We start from the raw sequence: 11,137 nt of genomic DNA on the forward strand, positions 1-11,137 counted from the left end.
AATCGTGACTCCCTTTTTATCAGGACAAAGAAATTCTCTCTTCCGATAAAGAATTCAATGACCTTTTATACTTGAATATAATTTCTTATTATAAATGTATAAATGTAAGCAGAAGCAGAGAAATGACAAAATTCGATTACGTCGTAAAAAGCACGTCTTCATATTTCATATTTGATAATCTAAATGACGAGTTGTTTAGAAGAATTCTTATAATTCTTCAAATTTCAAAGTTTATTTTCATGTTCTGTGAAAGATGTTTTTTCAAGTTCTGTTATTATTTCAGTTCTGTCAAGCTACTAGCCTATTAATACATACTAACAGAATTTGAATAGGACTTTCACAAAACCAGAAAATGAACGTTCAAATTCTCCGTAAAAACCCTTTCCGATGAATGATTTTAAATCAAATCCTTTATTTAAAGAGTTTCAAATGTCAAGTCATCGCAGATTATTTTTAAGACAGATTAATTGTTCATCTTGGAGCAAGATTTTACATGACTTGCGCTGTCCTGAAAAAATGTGCATTAAAGAAAAATACTTAAAACTCGTTTTTGCAGGACAGCACTTTGTCTTAAAGATATTTCTTGTTGTGATGGAATATTTCGACATTTTACATTTTTTTTTTAAATTATATTTTAGTCCATTGAATGGGGTAGGCTACGAATGAATATTATATTGTTTATGGTCGCGCCTCTTTTTAGTTTCTTCTATTCTCGTAGATGGTGTGTGACGTACTTTTGTTGTATGCAATTTTTTTTTCTAAATATTGACATATTTATGGTTAAATATATATTACCAATTTGCTACGTACAAAAGCCCGAAGATGTGGATTTAGTGAGTGGTTTAATTATGGGTCTGGCCTTGAAACTAATTTGAAACCGACGCCCAATTCCGTTTTATTTTAGAAAAAAATTATAGATTTCATTGGCGTAGAGTTTGACATTTCACTCGAAGCCACGCGGGAAACGACACGGTCGCCGAAATTAGTTAAATTATATCATTTCGTGTCTAAAATATTGCTTGTTAAAGTTCGTCGTAATAAACATATAAAGCCAGTGAAGTGTTATTGAGTAACAAACATATATTCAACTTGATGTACTACCTACGCAAGTTCATGTTTAAAGTGAGTTAAAAATGTATTCTTATCCCAATAAACCAAAGTACTTGCATTATGGGGTAACTCTTGTTATTATTTTAAATTAAATGTAGTAGCTGTACTGTATAATTATTAAATATATAATGTGTAAGTGTAGTAATGAAGTCAATAATTAATTTCTCAATTAAATAACACATGTACATCTATAAACTTGCAATATTATTAACTGTTGTTTTCCAAATAAAAAAAAGGTAACCGTGATTTAATCAACATTATCATAAAATACAAATAGTGAATAGTGTGCTTAATTAATTATCTTTTTATTTTTGAATACGTTTAACATATTTTTTATGCATCTTATATGTGATAACAGACTTCCTTCATCATCGATATCAAAATAATCATTTCCCGATCGACGTAGGTGATATATTAGAAAATTTTGTTTAGCATTAGGGGCAGTATTGTTACAATAATATGAGTATAATAGGAGTCGAGTTGGTCTACTTAGTACATGATTCATCAGCGAGACTAGTTCAGGGGATCCAAATCAGTTACTGTTAATTTTATATTAAATATATAATATCCGTCTATCTCTTAACGATAAGAGTCGCAATTTTTCGATAGTGTAAATGTGTCCTGCCCATCACCAAAAGGGTAGACATAATCTTCCTTCAAATCTACTTCAGTCCTGCTTTTCTTTATCCTATACCTATACCCCTCATCCCTCCCACACTCCTCAACATATCTTGTAATAAAATGACAACACTAATATTGTCGCACTGGAATAATTAATATTAGCAGAATGTTAACAATTTGCAAAGATTATATTCTTCTTAGAATGGCCCGCACATCAGTCAATCCCTATCACCGCTATGAGAGATATTTTATACTTCAAATTGATATGTCCCTAGGTATCTACGTGACTTGAATTCGCAGAACGACCAAATTGAACACGTGCGCCCGCATATGTCTCTGTGATTTTACACGCAGATGGAGGCGGCAGTTAGCATTATTAGACCTTAAATATTTACTTGTACAGGATGGCCGGCAACCGCCATAAAAAAATTAGAAAGCCAACCTAGAAATACTCCCTTTAGTCCGCAGATTTAGCTCTAGACCCTCATAAAGTCATAAATATGAAATGGAAAAATGTTAAGCCAGCGACCCAAGGGCAATAAAAACCTTCGACCAAGGTTGGGATATATTGCAATTATTTGAAGGTCGTATTGTTAAAATGTACTTTCAAAATATTTATCATTAAGTATAAATTTAGATGTAAGAGTAATTGTCAACTAAGATTAGAAATTAAATTGCAACCAGATATCAATTAGGTGTATGTATGCATAATATTAAGATACCTAATATATATTAAGATTTTGAACCGTTAATCAGAATCAGCCAGAAAGCGCAATCTAGCGGTGAGAATGGCGATGCCAGCGCCATGGACCCGAAAAACGTACCGAAGTGGTGTAAAGCGGAACCACTTTAGTTTCAGCATCCCACCACAGGCATGCTTCGGTGGCCGGATCGCGCCGCTGAAGAAAAATGATTCCGCAACCGACAGTCACCATCTCGCCTCAGGAGCCTCGGCGGGCGAGGAACCTCCTAGCCTCCCCCTTGGAGCGGTCTCCGAGGCTCTTTCGCACAGAAAGCTCCCCTCTCGGCAGTTACCATCTCGCCTCCGCCTTGAAACCTCCTGCCCTCCCCCTTGGAGCAGTCGCCGAGGCTCTTCCGCCCAGGAAGCTGCCCTCTCAGGAGTCGCTGTCTGCCGACTCCGCCCTTCGGAGCCTTGGCCCAGGCTGAACAAATTCCGCCCTTTGAAACCAGCCCAAGTTGCCGTTTGTAATATCAGTGATAAGTGCGACCGAGAAGGACCAGAATCATCGAAAGGGAAGTGCCTGAACAATTTTTGTATGTTAAGACATTGAATGAACAATAATTTAGAATTAAGGAAAAGGACAATTAATTTTAAGAATTACAATTTAAGACAAGTACTAAGCCTAGATTAAGACTAACCATTAACTTAATAAATTTTTTAATTACATTGTTTACATACAAGTGTTTGTAACTAAGTAACTTCTTTTTTTACTTGTTCCTCCTTTTCTTTTACATGCATAATGTTGATATTAAACTCCCCTTAAGTAGAGTTTAACAAAGTTGCTACATGGCGGGAGCACTGGCAAGTGATATCATTACAAAAAAATACCAACATACTGAGCCTATATGTTAATTAATTTGAAAGATTTACTGTCAACTTTACGAAAAAAACATGTCTATGACTTCATTATTGTCCATTATTGTTGACACATGCTTTCTTCACTGTCATCATTTCTTCCTGTTTCCAAACTCCGTTTTACCCACGTTGTTTATTTTGTCATCTAAGTCTAGTTTCTGTCGCCGTGCAGCTCGCACGTCCAGAAATTTCGATAAACTCAGTAACCACAAATCACAGTGATACCCAGTTTAACATATTGTTGTTGAAAAAATAAAGCAGGCTGGCTGCGTTTAGTCGCCACACAGCCTGCAAAAAAATAACTCATTTTGGACCGAAGTGTCCAATCATTAATTGACTCAATTAAAATTGAAAAAGGAAATTGCTCATCTGTCAAAGGGGAAAAACAAAGGAGTAACATAGAACAAGATATACACCAGCTAGAGGAAATATGGTGCAAGGAAAAACTTCAACTACAAGAGAAAATAATTGAGCTATAAAATAAACTTATATTAAATGTAGAAAAACATTCAGAAAGAATTGAAATTTATTTAAAGGAAAAGGGAATCAATTAATACTACGTACAACAAATCAACCCTCTCAATACCTATACCAGAGGCCAAATACTCATTAATAATTGCAAGTGAAAATACTAATACAACATCTGATGATATTCGAGACATGATAGTTAAAAAAATTACAACATCGCATTTGGGAATTGCAGTAAATGGAGTGCAAAAAGCATCAAATAAGAAACTAATCATCTCTTGCCCCAATAAGGATCACGCAAAAAAAAAAAAACAGAACAAATAAATATGGTTTTCAAAAATAATATGATCGCGAAAGAATTAGAAAAAAAAATCCTAAACTATTCATCAGAAACCTACCTATCGACCTATCAAAAGAAGAAATAATAGAATCATTAAAAACCCAAAATGATGGAATTAAAATTATCACGGATGAAAATCCAAAAAACTCAGTTAAATTAGTAAAAATGCTTAAACCAAAAGGACAAAATAATCTTACAAACTATATAATCGAAATAAGTGGAAAACTTAAGAAATATCTCATACCTAAAGAGAAAATTAATATTGGATACCACAGAGTGCGGGTGGAGGATGCTAATCCAATAATGCAATGGTTCTATTGCCTGAGATTTGGTCATTGAGCTTTCAACTGCTTTAATAAGGACAAGAATGCTTCGTGCCTGCACTGCGCCATGGATCATCCTTGGAAAGACTGTCCCAATAAAAACAAAGAAGAAAAATGCAAAAATTGTGATTTCCAAAACAACACTTTTAAGTCAACAAACGATACAAATCATAAAGCAAATAGCAAAAATTGTACGTATTTAAAAAAAATGATGACTATTGCCCAAGGGCGTATAAATTATGAATAGGTATGTACCTACTTTAATTTTTTTAATAACTAACTTTAAAATTCTTAACAATATTAAAAACTCAATACCAAATTTTTTTTGTTTCAAATACACTTGTTTTTCTGACATTTCCCACAATTTAGCTATAAATATTAAGACTTTAAAACAATTGAGAAACATTTTAATATTATTAATCTGCCATCAAAGAGCTAAGGATTTATCAGAAATATCTAAAAAATATTTAATTATCTATTTCTGTAAAAATTTTAAGACAAAAACAAAGCATTAAAATATTAGCCTACTCTCAAAGTGTTAATGTTTGTAAAATATTATTTATACAAAACAAAATTAATATACTACATGGTATGTATCATCTTTATAATATTTTCACTAGTAATATAATGCTAAGTTGTTCAATATTGTCACCAAAACTATTTCAAGTCAACCTTGATATTATCAATTCTGTGGTATAAAATTATATTTCAGCATATGAATAGCCCTATATACATAAATAGACTGGACCAAACTTACAACACTCGTTTTACGTTAAATGAAGGACTAATTGTACCTAAGCATTTAAACAAATATGGACAAAGAATACTGGACTACATGATACCTAGTTGCTTAAATATGTTACCTGCTGAAATAAAACAATGTACAAATGTAAAAACAAATATTATGTTGAAAAATTGGCTCGCTGAAAGAAATAGTTTGTATTAGAGTCTAATACAAACTTTAGGTAGATGCTATCACTGTTGTGTATATGTTTTTATATTTTTAAAACAAATTGTTATTTTTTTATTATCATCACTGTTGTCATTAAGTAAAATAAGTTTTTACCTATTTTTTATGTGAAAAGTTGCCATCGACAAACTACTGAAAAGTAGTTTATTGGAACTTTTCTGTTTTTTTTTTGTATTTTATTTTATTATTTACTGTAATATATATTTTTTGTCTTGCTTTCGTTAAATAAAAAATAAAAAATAAAAACAACATCAAAATCGGATTATTTGTTTCCTAGCTGTTGAATCCGTCGCATAATAGTGTGATATTGGGACGTTGTATGAAAAGAGATTGCATATAAAATATCAGGGGTATCCAACATTGAATTAATGATTTTATACAAACAGGTTAAATCGGAAATGATTCGCCGATCAGATAATTTAAATAAATTTAATGAATAAAGTACCTTATCGTAATTTATGCATTTTCTGGGAATGCCCATTTTAAAATTTACATATCTTAAAAATTCATTTTGGATTCTTTCAATCGCATGTGAATGAATCTCATAATGTGGGGACCAAACCGTGGAATTGTATTCTACATGACTCCTTACTTGTGACATATATAATGTTCTTAGAGTATTGACATTATTGAAATCACTAGATACCCTTAAAATAAATCCCAACATTTAAAAGCTTTATTGGTTATTATTTCAATATGCTTGATAAAGTTGAGTTTGTGTCAAACCAAATGCCTAAGTCAATTAATTTCCGAGGCAGATACTAACGACATATTGTTAATGGAATAATGAAAAAATATTGGATTAAAACATCATAATTTGACATTTGCTTATCTTAAGTTGCAAACGGTTATCAAGACACCATATAATAAATCTCGACAAGTAATTTGACAATAAATGGCAATCGTTAATGTTTCTGATTGCTTTGTATAATTTCAGGTCGTCTGCAAACATTAATACTTGATAATAAAATAAATTATTAAGAATAATTTACAAACATCATTGAAAATATATAACACATCATTAACAAATAATAAAAACAGGATTGGACATAAGTGTGACACCTGGGGAACACCACTCGTAACAGTGAATTTGTATGAAAATGTACCATCGATTTTAACAGCCAGTAAGCTTACTGTACATTAGGACTCCAAGATCTCTAATCACATTTACCCTGTTTAAGAGTTTGTTTTTAATTTTGTAGGGATATAATATTGTGTGTTTCTTTCGAGAGTAAGATATGACGCTGCATTTGTCTGCATTCAAAAGAAGGTGATTTTTTAAACAATATTCATTCACCAGAGAGTCAAGGTCATGCTGGAGTTCTATGCAATCCATCTCAGACTTTATGATTTTGACTATCTTTTTGTCATCAGCATATAAGTATAGCTGAGAATTACGGATAGTTATGCTAACGTCATTCATAAAGATATTAAATAAAAGGGGGCCAAGGTGAGATCCCTGGGGTACTCCTGAGGTTACGGGCACGAAACTAGAGCAAAACCCTTGAACAGTTACAGCTTGTGTACGATTGTAAAGGTAAGAGGCTAACCAACGAAGGAGGTCACCGTGTATACCCATTGCTTCGACTTTCTCAATTAAAATGCTGTGTGGGATTTTATCAAAGGCTTTGGAATAGTCTGTGTAGACTACATCTATTTGATATCCGTTATCCATAGCAACAAGGACTGTGTCAACAAACTCACAAAGGTTAGTTTCTGTTGATTTTTTGGTCATGAAGCTGTGTTGATTCGGAATAATGTGTGGCCGTATACAAGGAAAAATATTATCATAAACAATTTTTTCAAAAAGCTTACCCATTACATTTAGTTTAGAGATAAGTCTGTAATTTTCAGTATTGTGCTTGTCTCCTTTTTTTAATACAGGTACAACATATGAGCTTTTCCATTGCCAAATGCCAGAAGACAGTGAGGTTTTAAATATTTGACTTAGCGGATAACATAAAACAATAGCGCAATTCTTTAAAAACACTGGGTGTATACCGTCAGGCCCACTGCCTTTGGTAGGGTCTAATGATTTAAGATATTTACGAACTGATTCAGCGTCCATATTAACATTACTAAGATTGAGTACTGAGGTGTTTGGATTATATACTCGAGTGGTAGACGAGGTGCACGGGGTGGGTGATTCGAAGGAGGATTGGAAATGTATATTGAATAAGTTACTTATAGCTTCCCCACCCGATACATGCTGAGAGTTAAGATACATATTGTTAGGTAGTTCAGAGCTTTTTTGCTTAGATTTAAAAATTGTCCAGAAATGTTTGGGATCGGTTTTAATATTAGATTCGGCCATATTAATGAAATTGTCATGGCATACTTTCTGCGTGCACTTTTGTAGTTCTCGAAGAAGAGAGAAAGTATGATAATCTGAGTAACGGTTATAAATTTTGTATTTTTTATGAAATTTAAGTTTTTCTTTAATTACTTTTTTTAAGGCAGAGCTGTACCACGGAGGATATCTAGAGTCTAAGTTAACTGTTCTGGGTGGTACGTGTGCGTCAATTACCTTATTTAATTCGGAATAGAAACGCGCTGTGAGTGAGTCTACATTACTGCTGTTTAAGGTCGTTGACCAGTCAACGGCTGCCAAGGCGCTATTAATCAGTACATAGTCAGCGCGGTGATAGGAGCGGACCGTGCGCGAGCGCGGGGTTTGGAGGGAAGGCTCGTGGGATATGCGTAGCGCCAACTCTAAGGAGCGGTGATGTGCATCTTCTGGCACTAGTGGAGTGTTGCACCCACTTACCGTGCACTCGTTACTCGAGATTACCAGGTCGAGAATACGTTCGTTTATATTAAGCTGGTTGTTGAATTGACGGAAGCCAGTAAAGTCTAAGAAATCAGAGAGAGTTGAAGTAAGTGCATCAATTGAGGATTCGTTAAGTAATAGAGCACCGTCTGCGGTCAAAGGCAGAAGCCATGGGGCATGTGATATGTTGAAGTCTCCTAATAGAAGGATTTCATCATTGGGGAAATTTGTATACAACGCAGATATAAATTCAAAAAAGTCACTTAAAGATTTAATCTGCTCCGCGCCCTGCACGAAGTATGAACAGTATATTTTATTTATTTATTTTTTTATTTATAGAATACATGATAATACAATAATACATTTTCTTACATGTGATACATTAAATCACCACACTAGGCGACTGCCTGTCTCGTGGCGACCAATGGTATATAGTTAGTATGTGAGGTCTAGTGTTAACATATGAATTAAATATTTATACATGTTTAAAGTATGAAAGATTATATTAGAATGAATTATAATGGAAATAGAAAATATAAAAAATTTTAAAGTAGAAAGCAGAAGACAAAAAGAAAAAAAGAAAAATAAAAAGAATGAAGAAGAAATAAAAATAAAAGAAAAACAAAAAAACAACAAAAAAAAATTAGAAGTCTAAGACATGCTATTATGCAGGAAAAGATCAAATACATAACTCTCTATTCTGGTTGTGTAAGTGTGCATGCATGAATGAGCGCGTAAATACGCGTGTACACGCATACATCCACACACACACTTATTCATATTTATAGATGCATACATATTCATACAAAGATATACAAATATATATAAATGTATACATACATACATACACATATATATATATATGTATGCATACATACATACACACACATACACATGCCTACTTGTACATAGTTGTTTATTCACTATCTGAGAATGAGAAACAAGTGATTAACACTGTCACAATCATTAATCAAAAAGTCATCAAGCGCCTTTTTGAAAGTGAGATATTTGGTTATTGACTTTATTTCAATTGATAAATTGTTAAATATTTTAGGGGCAAGAAAGTTAAACTGGGACTGTGCCATTGAAGTTTTTGTTGCCGGAATAATATAGTTGTATTGGTTCGAGTATCTTGTGTTATAATTTGAATCGGATATATATTTTTTTGTAAATTTGAATTTAAAATAAGAGGTAACATTTTTTACATATAAGGATTTTATATTAAGAACTTTAAAGTCTTTAAATAAGTCCTTCGTGGGTTGTATATAATGTGCTTTGTAGATAGTCCGTATTATCAATTTTTGGGCTTTTATTAGTGGATCTAGTACAGTTTTAGAGCATCCTCCCCAGACAATTATACCGTACGATAAAATTGATTGACACAGGGAAAAGTATACTGTTTTTAGTGTGTTTTTGTTTAGTATATTTCGCAATGCTCTAAAAATATATGCCAGTTTCCTTATACGGCTCGTGGCATTAATTACATGATCTTCCCATCGAAGTTTATTGTCGATTATTACGCCCAAGTATCTAATTGAATCTACTCGTTCCAGTGCGTTGCATAGACAGCTAGATATATCCCTACAGGAATGTATTTTTAGTACATGATTTATTGAGGGTTGATTTGGATTATTTGTACTAAATGTTAGGTATTTTGTTTTACTTATATTTAATGTGAGTAAATTATTATCCAGCCATTGTTTAGTAATTTTCAAGATTAGTTCTGCTCTATGAAAAGTTTCTTCCCATGTTTTACTTTTTATTACTAAGGCAGTATCATCGGCAAAAGTGATTATATTGCCATCAATTTGTAATCTACATAAGTCATTAATGTATATGAGAAAAAGTATAGGACCGAGTACGCTGCCCTGTGGTACACCAAAATTAATTCTGGTAGGTTGAGACGATTTTTGTGATGGTAGCTTAATACATTGCTTTCTGTCTGTCAGGTATGATTTGAACCATTCAAGTGCCTTATTCTTTATTCCGATTTTCTGTAGTTTAGCTAGAAGGATTGGACGAGAGACTGTGTCAAATGCCTTAGCCAAGTCCAGAAATATTGCCAGACATTTATCACCTTTATCTAGGGCTTGTGTTATGTGTGATGTTAATTCTAGAATAGCTGAGTCTGTGCTTAGCCCTTCTCTGAACCCATGCTGGTTTGGCGAGAGAATGTTGTATTTTGTAAGATGGTCGGTAAGTCTTTTTTTTACAATTTTTTCTATAATTTTGGACAGTGATGATAAAATGGAGATAGGTCTATAGTTTGAAATATCAGTTGGAGTTCCAGCCTTAAAAATTGGTTGAACCAGAGCAAGTTTGAGTTTATTCGGAAATACGCCTTTATTGAGACTGAGGTTAATGATATGTACTAGTGGTTGATGTATAAAAGGTTCAATAATTTTGAGTATGTTTGAGGATATTTTGTCATGATTACATGAATGGGAGGGCTTTAATTGTTTGATAGTTTGCGTAATTTCAGTAGAGTTGGTGGGGTTAAGTGTGAGTAAATTATTTGTTTCACAAGCAGAGTTTTTGGTTTTGTCGGCAAGAGAATTTTCATCGGTTGATGTCTTATTTAATATTTGTGATGCTAAATTTTTTCCGATATTACAAAAATATTCATTTATATGATTGGTCACAGTGTCAGGGTCGTCTTTTAGGGAGGTGTCTAGTCCGTTGATATTTAATTTATTGATTGGTGGTATTGATTGGTTAGTGTCAGATATTTCTTTAATAATTTGCCAAATTTTTTTATTGTTATTGCCGGCTCTGAACAATTTTTGTTTATAATAGTTTTCTTTAGTGATTTTAATGAGATTGTTACATATGTTTCTGTATTTTTTATAAAATATTTGAGCTTGTGTATCTGGATTTTTAAGTAAATTTTTGTGGAGCTTGTCCCGTTTTTTAATACAAAAAATTAGGCCATCTGTGA

Source organism: Hesperophylax consimilis, chromosome 17 (assembly GCF_061612785.1).
Source record: "Hesperophylax consimilis isolate HC1 chromosome 17, BYU_Hcon_1.0, whole genome shotgun sequence".
NCBI classification, from domain to species: domain Eukaryota; kingdom Metazoa; phylum Arthropoda; class Insecta; order Trichoptera; family Limnephilidae; genus Hesperophylax; species Hesperophylax consimilis.